Genomic DNA, 18,690 nt, shown 5'->3' with positions numbered 1-18,690 from the left:
CGGGTCCGCACAGACACCCGGGCCCACACTGACACCCGGGCCCACACTGACACCCGGGCCCTCACTGCCACCTGGGCCCGCACTGACATGTGGCCCCTCACTGACACCCGGGCCCTCACTGACACCCGGGCCCGCTTTGACATGTGGGCCCTCACTGACACCCAGGCCCGCACTGCCACCTGGGCCCTCACTGACACCTGGACCCGCTTTGACACGTGGCCCCTTACTGACACCCAGGCCCGCACTGCCACCCGGGCCCTCACTGCCACCCGGGCCCACACTGACGCCCGAGCCCACACTGTCACCCGGGCCCTCACTGACACATGGGCCCTCACTGACACCCGGGCCCGCACTGACACCCGGGCCCGCTTTGACACGTGGCCCCTCACTGACACCCGGGCCCGCACTGCCACCCGGGCCCTCACTGACACGTGGCCCCTCACTGACACCCGGGCCCTCACTGACACCCGGGCCCGCTTTGACATGTGGGCCCTCACTGACACCCAGGCCCGCACTGCCACCTGGGCCCTCACTGACACCTGGACCCGCTTTGACACGTGGCCCCTTACTGACACCCAGGCCCGCACTGCCACCCGGGCCCTCACTGCCACCCGGGCCCACACTGACGCCCGAGCCCACACTGTCACCCGGGCCCTCACTGACACATGGGCCCTCACTGACACCCGGCCTCTGAGTCCTGTCACCACAGAAGGATCCCTCAGGGATCAACTCCCAGAACTGGAGGAACAAAAGGAGAATGAACATGTACCTCCCCAGGAAGAGCCAAGTAGGCAGAGCCAACAGCAAGAGGCCCTGACTCCGTTACAAATGGACCAAATACTCAGCAACCTCCTTGTCCATCTCAGCATGGACCAGATGAGGAGCCTCTTTCTGCACTTGTTCCGAGACCTGCATATCAGTAAGGAAGCCCTGGCCCCCATGGCCGTGCTGGCAATACTGAAGATGAAACAGCACTTCCCGCTGCTGCCCGCACCCACTCTGGAAGTGGCACTACTGCCAGCCACGCGCTCCCTGCGCCTCATTCTGGACTCGTCCCTCCTCACAAACCAGGGCATCGCCAGGGCCATCACCCAGCTGCTGACCCAGATGCCCCCTCTCGTGGGCACTGTGACCATCCGGGCTGAGGAACAGGCCGAACAGAGGGCCCTGCTGCCCCGGGGCTCCCGGGTCCCACCCCTCCCATCTGAGTTCTGGACAATGCTGTGCGAGCGCTTTTGTGTCAGAGTCGCTCCCAGAGAAAGATCCCAGCCCCGCCTGCACGGGAGGAGCCACTACCTGGAGCTGCACGTCATCGGTAGTGATGTCGTCTTGCGAGAAGCCCTGCAAGACGACCTGCAACGTTACCGTCAGTGTGGCCTGCATGACGGCCTGCAAGACACCTCGCAGGACGCGCAGGCGGATGACGACGTGCAGGAGGACGGCGCACAAGGGGTCCAGGTGAAGGAAGCTAACGAGGGAGGGGACGAAGAGAAAGAGGACCAGATGCAGGAGGCGGCGGCGGCGGCCGACCCCTCTCCTACCCCTCCAGCCCCACCACGGGCCTCTGGTGGAATCCTCGACTTCCTGTATAGACAGTTGTATGGGGACCGAGATCAACCCAATCTGCCTCATCAGGACCCTGCGGCCAGGAGCCTGGCCCACTTCCTGGCCATGATCTGCGCAGAGGATCCAGTCCCCCTCCGAGGCAGACAGGCCAGGGGCGGAGCAAGGCTAGAGGAGCTCCCTGAGGATGACGAGGACTCGGACCATAACTGAGAACACTTCCTCACCAGCAACAAACCCTCCACTCCTCTGCGCCAGATGCCCAACACCACCTCCTCTCAGCCTCCCTGTGCCTGTCTGCTTCGCTCGGACCCAGCGCTCCTCCTGCCACTCCTGACTCAAGGGGAACCCACTCAAGAAGAGCCATGATCTCTTCCACTCATCAACCAGCAACATCTACAGTGCTAACAGACTAGCCAGTCATCAGAGACCCAGAGCCAGCTCAGGGCTACACATTCCTTCCGTCTTAATTCTCCAGGTCCCAGGCCCACCACTGGGAGTGAGATCAATGATAGGAGAAAGCAGTGATGAGCAGCAATGACCCCATGACCCCAGGCCAGGTGAGGAATCAGGCACAGCAGAAGCAGCCAAGCAAGCAGATGCCAGAGACCCACCCCACTGAAGTGGCAACATGGCCACCTCGTGCCATCCTGGGACACTGACCTCGGGTGCTCCACTGACTTCTACCTCCAGCTCCGGTGCTCCTGCTCCCCTGGACCCGACCCCACGCCCACATCTTCACGTGCTGTGGTGCCGTCCCCATCCCACCCCCACCGCCCCCTGCAAAGCGAGCCACCCCCACAGTCTGGTCCAGCCCATTCCACACTCACTGCCTGACCCTGACTCTGCCTCTTACCTGGACAGTGTGCTCCACGGAACGTCCCATAGCACCAGTACTTACCGGGCTCGCAACCTTGAGAGTCCCCCTGACTCCACGGGACACTGAGGGCTCCCAAACCCCCTCCCAGCACTGACAGCACAGGGGGCTCCCAGAGAGACTGAGGACATGTGACCCCCACAGAGCCTGTGCTGAGTGGCTGAGAGTATTCCTACCAGACCACCGCTTTCTGCCACGGGGATGAGACCCTTCCCTGCATGTCCCCCCGTTCTACCCCAAAATAAAGCAGAAGAAAAGATCATCTGACTTTGTGATTTGTTCTGAAGGTGGAGAGTGGGCGGGGCAGACAGGATGGAGGAGGGGGGGGGGATGGTAGGGTGGAACTCCCCACTGAAACAGGCCCTGCCTGGCGCCTGGCACACAATCCAGGAAGGGGGAACACTGGGAACTGCCTCTTCTTGAGGACCCAGAGTAGGGACCCCAGAAATCCAAGTCCTACCTCTGGCCTGGGCCTTCCTCCCCGACGAGAAATGAGGGGTGGGCAGGTTGTACTCTGCCTCCTAACTTAGGGTTTGAGAACCAAGGAGCCACAGTTTCTAACTCTCCCCCGACTGTCCCACACCCAATGGAGAAAGCCAAGGTCCTCAACTGCCCTAAAGTGGCAAAATGGCTCTTCTGAGAGTGCACAGCCCTGAGAAGGGGGAGGGTCCCACGGGACAGGTGCAGAGTTGGGGGAGGGGAGGCTAGAGGGAGGGGCACTGGCTCCCTCAGCGCTTACTCATGCCACCATCCCACACTTGCTCACCCAGGGCCCCCTGCCTGGCCTCGGGGTCCACCCACCCAGCAGCAGCTTCAGACCTCAGTGAGCACCCCTGCCCCACCCTGCACAGGGCCCACTTCTGGCCTGACCCAGAGCTGCAGCTGGGCCTGTGTGCCTGGCACCCAGGGCTGTCCCCTCAGCACAGGAATCTGCCCCTGAAGGCACTCCCTTGAGGTCACCAAGCAGACCTCAGGGTCATAGGTCAGGGGCTCTCCAGGGTCCTGACTTCCCACCCCGCTGGCAAGCCTGTCCCTCCCCACTCACCCTCAGGAAAGCCACATCCTCTCCTGACCCCCAACTTCTGAACCCTCCCCATTTCCACACTGGCCTCATGCCCTACGGCCTCCCTGGTCCCCAAGGGTGACTGGCCCTCACGCACCCGTCCATCTGTTCTAGGCATCTAGCCCTGATGGCATCACCAGGAGATCATGGTCAGGGTCTCCAGGTTTAGAGCCAGGGCCTCAGCTCTATCTCTGGGCCTGTCCCCACCCCAACCAGTCCCAGGCTGTTGGCTGCACACCCCTCTCACAGGTTCAGTTTCCTTGTCCAGGATTGGGATATGGCAAGAGAGAAGGGGAGTGCAAGGGGCAACAAGACAATCTCCAAGGGCCCTTGGCTCCTAAAATCCCATCTGTTCCCAGATGACACTCTTCCGGGGCTCGCATCCTGTGGTGTGAATTCTCTTGGGCCAGAGCCTGGGGTCATGGTGAGGAGGCCACTCCCAGGACCGGGGTCTTGTTCAGGCAGGCCTTGGGGTACCAGAGACTGGACCCCCAGGGCAAACCTACATGCCTACTTGGGAGGGGCTGTCCCGATTGGCTGGGGGGTGGATGGATGGCCTCTCATGTTCCTGCAGCCCAGGTCAGCGCTAGAGGAGGGTCAACGGGGCCACTCCTTAGTTAAGGCCAAAGGGATAATTTGTCACCAAACAATCAGACCTGTCCTTCAGTGGGGAGTCCCAATACCCACTATGGCGCACACGTTTTCCACAGTGACACGCACGTGTGCGTGCACACACAGGAAGACCAGAGGGGCTGCCCGCACAGTAGTGGCCATGGCCTCCTACACCACCTGACAGGGAAGTCCTGGCCGCCCTGGGTCCCACCAAATCCTACCAGAGGGGCCTTCTCCCCACTCACAGAGAACAGAGGCAGCCCCCGGGGCTGAGGACGGCTGAAAAGGCAAAGACATTGAGTGATGAGGTCCCCACTTTCTAGAAACTGTTAAACACACACAATACAAACCTTTTTTTACTCCTGAAACAAAAAAGAAAGAAAATTCATATTAAATGACATACTGGGCTTTGATATCATGGCCACCACAAAATATAAAATCAAAATAAAAACTCAAGACAAGTGTCTGATTACTCTGGACAACAGGTGCCCAGCACATAAGCCAGTGGCCATGCCTGACCATGCCCCAATGCACCATGTCCACCTTCCCCAGCCGCCAGGTTTCTGGCATCCACCGAGCTCTGACACCATCTGAGAGACCAGGGGGACCCCTGAGTTCCACCCCAGATGAGGCTGTTGACTATTTCCCACCTCAGCCCACCCCTACCCTCAGGCAGCAGATGGTACTCACCTCTCAGATCTGGATTTGCCCATCCTTCCTTCAAGTGGCCACTGGTCCAATCAGGGGCTCCGTGGGAGAGGTGTGTGGCAGGAGCTCTGAAAGCTTGAAGCCCCCTCCCCGCCCACCGGGGCAGCCCTGCCCCACTCCTCGAGGGGGAAAGAGGAAATGACAGACAGACGGAGCAGGCCCCTGCTGCTGGCTGATGGGCATCACCAAAGGGGATGGTGGACCCAAACAGCAGCCCTCATCCTGACCCCTGACAAGGTCGCCCAGAACAAACAGGATTTGTTTCTGATGTGCCTTCCACCTACAGCATCGCACAGCCACCGGCAGCAGAACCCAGGCCTCCGCAGAGGTCAGTTTAGTTCTGCAAAAAGGAAACTTAGAAGAGAGAGGCCCGCCTGCCACACACTGTCCTCTCCTCTTTTTATATCAAAAAGCATCACTGAGTGGGATAGAGGCCTGTCCTGAGCTGACAACATTCCATGATGGCACCTCCATTCCCTCTGTGTCACACACACACACACACACACACACACACACACACACGCACGCACGCACACGTCTTGCTCCAACCCACTCACCCAACAAATGCACACACCACACACCCGCACTGCCCCACGAGGTCACCCGGCCTTTGTGCAAGCTGTGTCCTCCTTGGGAAGGTCTTCCCAAAGCAACAACCACTTCCTGATGCCATGAAAAACCAAAGTTGCAAAGGTGAGGAGGGGGCACGGGAGAGGGGGTGCAGAGGAGGCAGGGGAGGAGAGAGCGAGGGGGCTAGGGCAGGAAAGGAGGCGGGAGCCATGACCCCTGTCCTACTCTAAGGGTCCTCCCCGCCCTCCTCCCACGCACGTGCCTGGGCTGGCTGCATGGCTGGTTAGTGGGTTAAGGATGCCACTAGCACAGGGGATGAGCGCAGGTTACCTCCCACCAGGTACCCGAGATAGTGAGGGACACAAAAGACAGAGGCCATGGCCCAGGGGGACACTGGTCTAGCGCCCTTTGGGCACCCAGACTGGGTAGGGCTGGACAGGAGCGAAAGCAGGGCACCTATTGGCAGCTTTCGCCGGAGGGAGGGGACACAGAGCTGGGAGTCCTGGGGAAGCCGGGACTGTCTCCAGACTGGGTTCCAGGAGAGAGGAAGCAGCCGCCTGTGAGGGCCCTCAGCCTCCTGGTCATGGAAGAGTCCTGGGTAGAGGCTAAGGCCCCTCAAGGAGACCCTCCTCTTGTGGCAACGAAGGGTCAGTATGCTCAGAGCCCCAACCCCCTCCCCAGTCCTGGGAACAATGGACACAGTCTCCCCAACACCTGCCCCTCTTTCCTGGGAGTTGGGTCCCCTCAGAGGGCTCCCTACGAAAGCACAACACAGCCCTGTCGGTGGGAGAAGCCCTGGTCTACATCTGGCCTGTCTGCTCTTAGCCACCAGGTCAGACGGTGGCCCTGGGCCCAGCCCTGGGGAGTGTCCCACTGGGGGTACAGCCTTTCCCTCCAGTGATGGGGTCTCAGAGATGGCCCAGCCCCAGGCACCCCTCCAGGATCTCGGGGAGCTGCAGAAGAGAAAGAGAAGAGCATGCTGGGAAGAGACTGGCAGGGCAGCACAAGCGTGAGGGCGTGACCCATGCAGCCAGGGGTGCAGAGGAGGGTCCGGGGCTGCGCTGGTTGAAGGGGATGAAGAAAGGCATCATCTAGGCGCTGGATAACTGGGCATCAACTCCTGGATGAAGCCGTTCTCACCCCCCACTTACTGACTGTGGCCGCGACCCTCCTCCAGGAAGCACAATGCAAGCGCCATGATAGCAGGTAGGATACCTGCTGCTAGCGGTTAGAGGAGCGACAGCAAGGGACAGCCAGCCCAGGTAGCATGGCATGCCACTGGGGACCTGTGGCACAGTGGTGCAACCCACCTCGCCCTGCCGCTCCCTCTGCTGGCCAGGGCCTGGATTTCCAAGAGAAGCCCAGGACACTGTGGAGAGGGGCCAGGCTGCAGAGGTGGTGGGAGAAATGGGGGGGAGTGGGGGAGCATGGCTGATGCTGGCGCAGAAGCTGTGAGTGACATCAGAGGTCTGATCCCAACCCATCTGCCTCAGCTTCTATGTCTGCAGTGGGGCTCAGTGGGCACTTCCGGGAGCCTGTGAGGAGTCATTGAGCCCCACGGGAGCTCAGTCTCCCCAGACAGGAAGCGGATGAGGGGCTGACTAGGGTTGGGGGAGCAGGGATGGGAGCATGGGGAGGAGAGCTCAAGCCTGTGGGGTTTCTTATAGGGGTGATGAAAATGTTCTAGAGTCAAATGTGTGCATGGTCACACATGCCTGTGCATGCATTAAAAACTATTGAATTGTGCACTTTAGTGGTTGGATTATATGTCTGTAGAGATCCCAATAAAATGTCTTAAAAAAAATAAAAGAGCTTCTTTTATTTCTGCACATATTTCTTGCCTACTATGTCTGCCTTCCCCTGTGAGGGGCCTCACAGTGAACTCACTCACCAACACCACATTCACACAGCCTGGCTCATGGTCGGAGGCCAGTAACTATCACAGGCCCTAAGGAGAACTGGGCGTGGAAGCAGGAAAGGGTACACAGACGAGGAGGTCCGTGTGACACATGGGTTGGGGAAGGGATCCATGTGACACATGGGTGGGGAGGAATTTAGCAGGACACATAAGTGAGGGGCCTCAGTATGACACATGGATAGAGGAGGAAATCTATGAAACAAGTGAGTGGGGTCGGGGCTCCATGTGACAAGTGAGTGGGAGAAGGACTCAGTGTGACACCTAAGTGTGATACATAGTGAAGGGCTCAGTTACACATGGATGAAGGACGTGCTGAATGAGACAGATGAGTGAGGGACTCTATGTGACAGGTGCATTTCAAGGGCCCTGTGACACATAAGGGGGAAAGGGGGCTCAGTGTGACACGTGGTGAAGGAGGTACTACTCTACATGGGACAGGAGAGGAGGAGAGACTCTATGTGACACATGAGTGAGTGAGAGCCTTAGTATGACACAGGAGTGGGGGGAGTGCTCAGTGTAACACATGGGTTGGAGAGAAATTGGATGTGGTACATCATGGGGAGGGGGACATGTGACATTAAGTGAGAGAAGAGTTCATTGTGACACATGGGTGCAGGAGGTGCTCCATGTGAAACATGAAAGGAGAAAAGATTCTATGTGACACATGAATAGAAGAGGGGACCAGCATGGCCCACAGGATTGACAGATAATCAATGTTGTACATTAGTTTGACAGAGTCTCAGTGCAACACATGATTAGTGGAAGGGCTCAGTGTGACATATTAGTGTAAGGGGCTCAATGTGACATACAAGTGGGAAAGGGCTCAGTATGACACATGGGTTTTACAGGAGTCAGTGTGACCTATGAGTAGTGGAGGGGCTAGGTGTGACACATGAGGAAGGGCTCAGTGTGACATATAAGTGGAGGAGGGATCAGATGACACATGAATAGAGGAGAAGCATAGTGTGACACATGAGTAGAGTAGGAGCTCAGTGTGTCACATGATTAGAAGAGGGCCTCAGTGAGACACAGAAGTGGAGGAGGAGCTCAGTGTGACATAAGAATAAAGGAGGAGCACAGTATGACATATGAATAGAGAAGGAGTTCACTATAACACATGAGTAGAGGAGGAGCTCAGTGGGACATGAGTAGGGGAGGGGCTCAGAGTGACATATGAGTAGAAGAGAGACTCGGTGTAACACATGAGTAGAGGGGGAGCTCAGTATGATACACAAGCAGAGGAGAATCTCAATAGGCACATGAAGAGCTCAGTGTGACACATGAGTGGCTCAGGGTGCCATATGGGTAGAGGGCCTCTGTGCAACATATGAGCATAGGCGGGGCTCAGTGTAACATGTGAGTAGACAAGGGGCTCAGTATATGTGCGTGGAAGATGGGCTCAGTGTGACACCTGAGTAATGGAGGGGCACAGTGTGACATATGAGCGGAGGAGGGGCACAGTGTGACATATGAGCGGAGGAGGGGCACAGTGTGACATATGAGCGGAGGAGGGGGTCAATGTGACATTTTAGCAGAGGAGGGGCATAGTGTGACATATGAGCGGAGGAGGGGCACAGTGTGACCTATGAGTGGAGGAGGGGCAGTGTGACCTATGAGCGGAGGAGGGGCTCAATGTGACCTATGAGCAGAGGAGGGGCACAGTGTGACCTATGAGCGGAGGCGGGGCTCAGTGTGACCTATGAGCGGAGGAGGGGCACAGGGTGACCTATGAGCGGAGGAGGGGCTCAATGTGACCTATGAGCAGAGGAGGGGCACAGTGTGACCTATGAGCGGAGGCGGGGCTCAGTGTGACCTATGAGCGGAGGAGGGGCACAGGGTGACCTATGAGCGGAGGAGGGGCTCAATGTGACCTATGAGCAGAGGAGGGGCACAGTGTGACCTATGAGCGGAGGCGGGGCTCAGTGTGACCTATGAGCGGAGGAGGGGCACAGTGTGACATATGTGCAGAGGAGGGGCACTGTATATCTCTCACTGTCCTGTTCCATCCCATCTGCGGAGGAGGGGCACAGTGTGACATATGAGCGGAGGAGGGGCACAGTGTGACATCAGTAGAGGGTCTAAGTACAACACATGAATGAAGGAGGAGCTCAGTGTAAAACATGAATGGAGGAGGAACTCAATGTGATACATGTGTACAGGAGGAGCTCAGTGTGACAAATGAGCAAAGGAGGGGTTCAATATGACACATGAGTAGAGGGGGTGCTCATTGTGACAAATGAGTGAAGGCAGAGCTCAGTGTGACATATGTGTAGAGGAAGAGCTCAATTTGACATATGAGAAGATAAAGAGCTCAGTGTGACATATAAGTGGAAGAGAAGCTCAGTGTGACAGATAAGTAGAGGAAGGGATCATTGTGACATATGAGAAGCTCACTGTGATATATGCATAGAGGAAGGGCTCACTGTGAAACACAAGTAGAGGAGGAGCTAAGTGTGACACATCAATGAAGGAGGCGCTCAGTGTGAAACGTGAGTAGAGTAGGAGCTCAATGGGGTACATGAGTAGCGATTGGGTTTAGGAGCTCAATGTGACACATACATACAGGAGAAGCTCAGTGTGGCAAATGAGTGAAGGAGAAGCTAACTGTGAAACATGAGTAAAGGAGGAGCTGATTGTGACATGTGACTGAGGAATTTAAGCAGAGGAGGGGCTCACTATAAGAGCAGCAAAGTATGCCATTATCAGTGAAAAAAGAGTTCAATATGGAACATGAATGGAGTAGGAGCTCAATGTGACACATGTGTACAGAAGGTCAGTGTGACACATGAGTAGAAGAGGAGCTCACTCTGACATGAGTAGAGGAGGTGCTCAGTGTGACGTATGAATAGAGAAGGGGCTCAAGGTGTCATATTGGTAGAGGAGCTCAGTGTGACATATGAGTGTAGGAGAGAATAAGTGTGACACATGAGTAGAAGAGGAGCTTAGTGTGACATACGAGTAGAGGGGGGGCTCAGTGTGACAAATGAGTGAAGGCAGAGCCCAGTGTGACACATGACTAGAGGAGGAGCTCAATTTCACACATGAGAAGAGGAGGAGCTCAGTGTGACACATGAGTAGAGGGGGGGCTCGCTGTGAGACACAAGTGGAGGAGGAGCTAAGTGTGACACATCAGTGAAGGAAGTGTACATGAGTAGAGCAGAAGCTCAATGGGAAACGTGAGTAGAGGAGGAGCTCAGTGTGATACATGAGTAGAGGAGGGGCTCACTGTGACACACATGAGTAAAGGAGGAACTCGGTGTGACATATGAGTAGAGGAGGAGCTCCCTGTGACACACGGGTGGAAGAGGAGCTAAGTGTGACACATCAATGAAGGAAGTGTACATGAGTAGAGCAGAAGCTCAATGGGACATGTGAGTAGAGGCTGGCCTCAGTATAAAACATGAGTAGAGGGGGAGCTCAGTGTGACATATGAATGGAAAAGGAGTTCAATTAGACATACGAACAGAGAAAGAGCTCAGTGTGACACGAGTAGAGGAGGGGCTCACTGTGACACATGAGTAGAGGGGGAGCTCAGTATAGCAGTGAAGGACAAGTTCAGTATGACACATGAGTGGAGGAGGAGCAAAGTGTGACATATGAGTGGAGGAGGGGCTAAGTGTGAAACATGAGTACAGGAAAGACTGGATATATGAGAGAAGGAGGAGCTTAGTATGATGCATGAGTAAAGGACAGGTTCACTGTGACATATGAGTGGGGGTGAAGCTAAGTGTGACACATGACTGAAGCAGAAGCTCAATATGAAACAACCGTGGAGGAGGAGCTCAATTTGACACATGAGAAGAGGAGGAGCTTGGTGTGACATATGAGTGGAGGAGAGGTTCAGGGTGACAAATATATAAGTAGAGGAAGGGATCATTGTGGCACATGAGTAGAGGAGACGCTCACTGTGACATATGAGTAGAAGATTGGCTAGTGTGACATATGAGTGGAGGAGTGGCTCAATGTGACATATATGTAGAAGAAGGGATCATTGTGGCACATGAGTAGAGAAGCTCAGTATGACACATTAGTAAAGGAAGGTCTCTGTGACACATGAGATGAAGCTAAGTGTGACTTATGAGTGGAAAAGTGCCTCAGTGTGACACATGAGGATAGGAGTACCTCAGTGTGACATGTGAGTGGGGGTGGGGTAAATATTACATGAGAAGAGAAGGGGTTCAATATGATGCATGATTAGAGGAGATGATCAGTGTGACATAAGTAGAGGAGGTACTCAGAATGGCATATGAGTAGAGGAAGAGCCTAATGTGACCTAAGAGTGAAGAAAGAGCTCAGTTGAAAATAAAAGTAGAAGAACTCAGTGTGACAAATGAGTAGAGTGGGAGAGCTCAGTGTGACACATGAGTAGAGAAGAGGCTCAATATGACACAGGAGTAGAGGAGGGGCTCAGTGTGACATATGAGTGGAGTAAGTGCTTAGTTTGACACATAAGTAGAGTAGAAGCTCAGTGTGACACAGAGGAGGAGCTCAGCATGACAGTAGTGGAGGAAGAACTCAGTGTGACCTAAGAGTGGAGAAGTTCAGTATGATATATGAGTAGAAAAGGAGCTCATGTGAATCATGAGTAGAGGAGGAGCTCAATATAACACATGAGTGAAGGGAGAGATCAGTATGACACGTGAGTTGAGAAGGGGCTAAGTGTGACACATGAGGAGAGGAGGAGCTCAATGGGACACATGAGTAGAGGAGAAGCTCAGTGTGACACATGAGTACAGGAAAGGCTCAGTGGACATATGAAAGGAGGAGCTCAGTATGACATATGTACAAAGGAGGAGCTAATGTGACACATGAGTAAAGAAGCTCAGTATGACACATGACTGAAGGAGGAGCTCACTGTGACACATGGGTAGAGGAGAGGCTTAGTGCAATACATGAATAGAGGAGTACTTCAGTTGACATATGAGTAGAAGAAGGTCTCTGTGATTCTGAGAAGAATTTCAATGTGACACATGAGTAGAGGAGAATCTCAGTATGACACATGAATGAAGGGCAGGCTCAGTGTGACAGCTGAATAGAGGAGGGGCTTAAGGTGATATATGCGTAGAGAAGAGGGTTCGTGTGACAGATGAATAGAGTGACAGAAGAGTGAAGGAAAAGCTCAGTGGGACATAAGAATGGAATAGTAGCTCAGTGTGACATATGAGTGGAAAAGGGGCTCAATATGACATGTGAGTGGAAGATGGGCTCAGTATGACACAAGTAGAGGAGAGGTTCAGTGTGACATGAGTGGTTGAGAGGCTCAGTGTGACATACCAACAAAGAAGGGTCTGAGTGTGACACATGAGGCAAGGAGGAGCCCAGTGTGACACATGAGCAAAGGAGGAGTTTATTGTGACAGATGAGTAGAGGAGGGGCTCAGTGTGACACATGAGTGAAGGAGGGGCTCAATGTGACACATGAGTGGAAGAGAAGCTCAGTGTGACATATAAGTAGAGGATGTGCTAGTACGAAATGTGAGTAGAGAAGGGGCTCACTATGAAACACAAGGAGCTCGGTGTGACACATCAGTGAAGAAAGAACTCAGTGTGAAACATGAGTAGAGGAGGGGCACAGTGTAGCATATGAGTGGAGGAGAGACTCAGGCCAACATATGAGTAGAGGAGTTCAGTGTGGCATAAGGATAAAGGAAGATCTCAGTCTACCATAAGAATGGAGAAGCTCAGTGTGACACATGAGTAGAGTTGGAGCTCATTGTGACACATGACTACAGTAGGAGGTCAATTAGACACATGGGTAGAGGAGGAGTACAAGAGGGGTGCGGTGTAACACCTGAGTGAAGTAGGGGCTCAGTGTGACACATGAGTAGTGTAAGGGCTCAGTGTCACATATTAATGGAGGAGGAGACATAAGAGTAAAGGAAGAACTCAGTGTGACTTAAGAATGGGGTAGAAGCTCAGTCTGACACAAGTGAAGTCAGGGCTTAAGGTGACAGTTGAGTAGAGGAAGGGCTCAATGTAACATATGGGTAGAGGAGGGGCTCGGTGGGACATATGAGTAGAGAATGAGCTCAGTGTGACATAAGAATGGAGTAGAAGCTCAGTGTGACACATAAGTGGATGGGGGCTCAGTGTGCCATGAGAAAAGGAGGAGTTCAGTGTGTCCTATGAGTGAAGGAGGGGCTCAGTGTAACATAAGAATGGAGTAGAGGAGGTGACATGTGGAGTAGGCACTCATTGTGACATATGAGTACAGGAAGGTCTCTGTGATGGGAGTAGAGAATCTCAGTGTGACATATGAGAGGAGGAGGGGCTCACTATGACATGAGTACAAGAGAAAGTCAGTGTGACACATGAGTAGAGAAAGATCTCCCTTTAATTACAAATGGAGGAAGGGCTCAATATGACACATTAGAGGAGGAGCATCTTGCTAATTATGAGTAGGGGAGGGTTCAGTGTGACATATCAATAAAGGAGGGGATAGTGTGACAATTGAGTAGAGGAGGGGCTCAATGTGACACATGAATAGAGAATTGGCTTAGTGTGACACATAAGTAGAGGAGGAGCTCCCTGTTAATATAAATGGAGGAGGGGTCAGTGTGACATATGAGTGGAGGAGGGGCCTAGTTGACACAGGAACCTAAGAGTGGTATCTGTCCTCAAAAACATTCCAGAGCTGCAGTCTCTACCACAGTAAGTGATGGCCATGCTGAGGGGAAGGTAAGACACCAAGGGTGCCACCACAACCCTACAGGTCCCTAGGCAGTCTGCACACACCACCTGATTTCTGATTCATAATCAAATGGAAAAAAGCAACTAAACAAGCCTTAATGTTCTAGAAGTTCATCTACCAAAGGTAGAATTCCAAATTAGAAATCCTGAAACATCTGAAGACCACCAAGGTCCTTAAACTGAGTCCACCCCAATTATTAAAGAAGACCTTTAAAACATCTGAGCCACTGTCATACCCCACAAGTTCATATCCCCTCCCCCCAGAACATCCGCAAGGTCTTCATGGACAGGGTCCAAGGCTCTGACTCTCCAGGACCTAGAAACTTCAAAAATAGATATTTGACAGCCAAAGACATTAAAATCAATAGACAAAACACCATCATGACTACCATCATTTTAGATAACGGAAGTACACTGTAAGAGCACAAAGTAGCAAGGACATAGCTCAGGATTTTACAATAGAACAAATTTTGCTTTACAAACAATTCACAATCTAGTCTTCCATTTTCTGATTTCACCCCAGGTGCATGACCAGTCCCATCTCAGACTAGCCCACCCCTCCCCACTCCCAATAACTCTCCCTCCTCTAACCCACATTCCCATTCTTGAACTCTGCCTTAAATAACTCCAGGGCCGTGCAATGAGAAGTCAAGGTCTGCCTCCCCCACTACTACCCCCATCATTCATGCATTTATTCTTTCCACCAAATTCTTTGGTGTAAAGAATTTGATCCTTAACCCTCCATCTGAGTTCCTACATGTGACATTTAAGAAACCTGTCTGAGCATCAGTTTTACCATCTAAACAAGGGAAAGATGTAACCAACATCAAAGGATCTGGGGAGGATTGGATAATCTCCAACGAAGTAGGCAGCAAGGAGGCTGGCCCAGAGAATGGGATGCAGAGTGAGAGGAGCCAAAGCTCATGGAGAGGCAGGAACCATACCAGGGACCTGGGAGGGAGGCAGGACTCCTGGCTCCATTTCTGAGATGTCAGCCACCAGCGAGAGAGAAAGGCACACATAGCTTCTCCTTTCTGGGCCCCTCCTACTCCCTGCCCCCACAGAGTCAGGTGGGCCCTTCTCTGTACCACTTCCCCAAGCCACCTTGGCCCAGGCTCTCCGCCATCCGCCGACTCTTGTCCATTTCCCCGAGGTGTGCACTTTCAAGGGCAACGTTCATTTACTCGATGTCTGGCACAGGGCCTGGCACACAGTAGACCTTCACCGAATGTGCAAACGAATGAATGAAAGCCTACCATGTACAAGGCCCTAGAGGCCAGATGAGCCTGAAGCGAGGATGATGGAGGTAAGTGGATGATAGATGGGTTATGGCCAGGTCCACAGTGATAGAGATGAGATGCTGCACCCAGAATGACAGAGGCCAAGTGTAGGAGAGGAGAGCCCGAGATGACCCACCCATGGGGAAGGATGGGCCAGGTCCTGGGACCTGGTAGTTGCAGGTGACAGTAAGCAGTGCTGGGAGATGGGAGCCATGAGGATGGAGCCCGTGGTGACAGACATGCGTGAGATGGACCCCCAAAAGACTAGACTGGGAGGAAGAAGAACACAGGACCCATACACTGGGCCTGGAAACCTCTGAAGGTCAAGATGAAGCATAAAAAGGCTCTTGAAGGTCACAGCCTAACCCAGTGTCCCATAAAACACCTCATCCCGCCCCCTTGCATTATCACAATATCCATCATGTGCAAAGTTTGGAGAACAATGACCAAGTCCAAGAACCTTGCCAGTGAGGAACAGCGGACGCCCTATAACAGGGGTGGGCAAACATTTTTGCTTGCATACCCCATAAAGGAATTTTGAGAAGTCCCTTATCCCCTTTTCCTACAGCCCATTTTTAATTAGCAACAAAATTTTCATGCCAATTTTTAAGAGTTGCACCAATGTAGCCTCCTGAATATAACATAACATATTTGTCAACCTCATAGATATTTGAGGTTGACATACATAGATATTTGTCAACCTCGAGCTGCAAATGAAGCTCATTTGAGTTGTCCACACTCAGCGCACTGGCAAGCCAATAGGACAAAGCATACTCTCATCAGAAAGTCTGATGCCATTTGGGGCACTTTGCAATCCAAGTCAATGTGTGCCTATGCATCAGTGAGGACAAACATTACCCTCTGGATTCTGCATTTCAGGTAATAGTCACCTGGGTGACAAAGGGAGTGGGGTACCGTGGAACACGGTGGGAACTGACCTGGACGGTGCAGCAGCTGGTCCGAGTGCACAGGTGTTCTCCAGCTCTGAGGCTCCGTTGAGGGTGTGGCACAGCAGCTAGCTGGCCAGTGCCCGCGGGTGGCAGACACCACCGGCAGCAGATGGAGGAGCGGGGGAGGCTGCGGAGGCTGGGCACAGGGACCCAGCCAAACCGTGCTCAACCCATTCTTGCCCCTCTATCCATGAGGTGTCTCAATAATGTCTATTGTGAGCTGCCCAGAAGCTGGGGTCTAAGGGCTAGTGGGAGGGGAGTTGGTCAAAACCCCAAGCAATGGGGTAGGAGCTGGGGGGCTGTGGGAGGGGACGGCTCCACTCCAGAACACAGAAGGGAGAGGCTACCGGGGTAGACTGGACAGAGCTGGTGAGAGAGTATTAGCAGCTCATGGGAGGAAGGTTGCCCACCTATATAGCAGCATTGCCAAGGAGCGGCAATGGGAGGGGGTGGGACAGTAAAGGATAAGGGGCTGGGGACTGAGGTGCCACTCTTCTGCGCACTGTGGCAGAACTAGATGCATAGATGGGCTAGTGGACAAAGCTCTGAGGGGAATGTGGCAGCGGTGATTGTGGGCAGGGGTCTTGGGGAGAAGTGGATGTGAAATCCAGGCTAGGGTATCTGGGGTTAGGGAGAGACCCACTCTGTCTCTCATTTCCATTCACTTAACATCTGTTTCTCTCTCTCTCTCTCTCTCTCTCTCTCTCTCTCTCTCTCTCTCTCTCACACACACAAGCTCACACATGTGCCACACATGCGCACACACATACATGCACACATATGCACACACAAGCACAGGCTGCACATGCATGCACACTCACGCATACACACACAAACGCACCCAGGTACACATGGAAACACGCACAGATTGCACATGCATACGCACACATGCACACGCACATACATACCCAACAACACCCAGGCAAGCACAGGCCAACATCTACCCCCAGGCCAGGGTCCCCTGCACACTGAGCCCTCCCTAGAGCAGGACAAAACCTGAGCTTAACCCGGGGAAGTCACCCGAGAGCCGCTGCTAGTCACCCCTGGACTGTGGGCCCCAGATGGCAGAAGCCCTCTGGAAGCAGCATGCTGGAAAGTGATGGGCACAGGCTGAGGGATGGGGGTTTAGGCTAAGGCCTGGCCCTTGGGGTCCTGGGCAATTCTAAGTAGAAGGAGGTGAGTTCCAGCCTGGGTAATAGTTCCTAAAGGCCAGGTCTGGGGTGTACCAAGGGGCTGTCCTCCTAGCCCTATGGCCTTCTGATTCTGGGGCACCGAGGCCCGCCATATGTCTCAGGAAAGGCCCCTCCTGACCCCAAGAGAATAAACCCCAGACCTCGGGGACTCACATGTGAGTCCACCCAGAGCACCCTCTGCCCCTCTCCAAGCCCAGGGTCCCACCCCTGACCTGGGGGACTGACAAGCACACAGTCCACTGACAGACACACTTACTCCTTCCATCTCCAGCCAACACCAAGCAAACAGATAAAGTGCTTTGTAAAGTGCAGGTATATAGGTAATACTCCACATCACCCTGTTTTTTCCCCCACCCCCAGGACATTCTGCCTATAGAGGCCCCTCAGCTGCAACAGAGCTGACAGAGACCACTATGGGCCCTACACTAAGACCACAGCTGCACCCCCTGGAATTTGGTCTTTCCCACAATCGAATTAGTCTAATAAATGTCTCCCTGGGGTGAGAGGAACCCTCTCCTTTGCAGACTAACCCAGTAACATCTGGCCTGAATTTGGCCTCACTCTCTGTGCCAAATAGCTCCTGCCCTGCTCCCCGCTGTGCTGCCCACTCATCTGCCCAAGCCACCTCCACCCACCCATGGCTGGCTTCCCTGGAGGCCCTACTTGATAGCTGGGTGCCGCGGTCTTGGGGAAGAGCCCAAAATGTCCCCTGAGTAGCACAGGGAGGGCAGTATTAGGAGCACTGCCTCCCAGGTGGCTACTGTGAGGGGAGCTTGAGAGAAAGCTTTGCTATACACCTGACCCACCGCACGCCAGTCCACAGTTCGGTAATGGCGGCCACTGGTCAGGATAAGGGGGAAATTATAGTCATCTGGGAGGAAAAGTGCGGCCAGGGCATCCATGGGCCCTGCTTCCTAAAGGCTGAACTGGGAGTGTCAGTGAAACCTGAGGTCCAGCTTGGTCCCTCCTGGGAAGGAAGACGGCTAGGACCTCCTCTCCCTCAGTAACCACTACTCTACCTGCCACCGATCCATGTAGTCAAATGGCTGCTACTTACAACGTGTGAGTGGTGACTCCCACCAGAGAATGTCCCTCCAACAAGCAGCTGAAAGACAAAGTGAGTGGTGGGGAAACTGAGGCCCTGAGGGGGAGAGTCGGAGATGAATTATGGCTGGGCCTGGTTCCCAGAACTCCTAGATGAAGTTCCTACCGGAGCATCCTTGCGCCTGTGGTCTGGTCTTCTAGCATGGCACTGGGCACAGGGCAA

At 53.8% G+C, this 18,690-nt stretch overlaps 1 long non-coding RNA gene across 1 annotated transcript; it reads right to left on the bottom strand.

Moving 5' to 3' along the window:
• Window positions 1-6,038: 6,038 nt before the first annotated feature.
• On the bottom strand, window positions 6,039-9,626 carry LOC107183554. Its single transcript, XR_001514343.1, has 3 exons — window positions 9,348-9,626; window positions 7,736-8,894; window positions 6,039-6,049 (listed from the first exon to the last, which is right to left on the bottom strand). It is a non-coding gene; the product is annotated as an uncharacterized LOC107183554 (long non-coding RNA).
• Window positions 9,627-18,690: the final 9,064 nt, after the last annotated feature.

This window comes from Myotis davidii, unplaced genomic scaffold (assembly GCF_000327345.1).
Source record: "Myotis davidii unplaced genomic scaffold, ASM32734v1 scaffold60, whole genome shotgun sequence".
Taxonomy (NCBI): domain Eukaryota; kingdom Metazoa; phylum Chordata; class Mammalia; order Chiroptera; family Vespertilionidae; genus Myotis; species Myotis davidii.
This window is presented reverse-complemented; position numbering and strand designations above follow the sequence as displayed.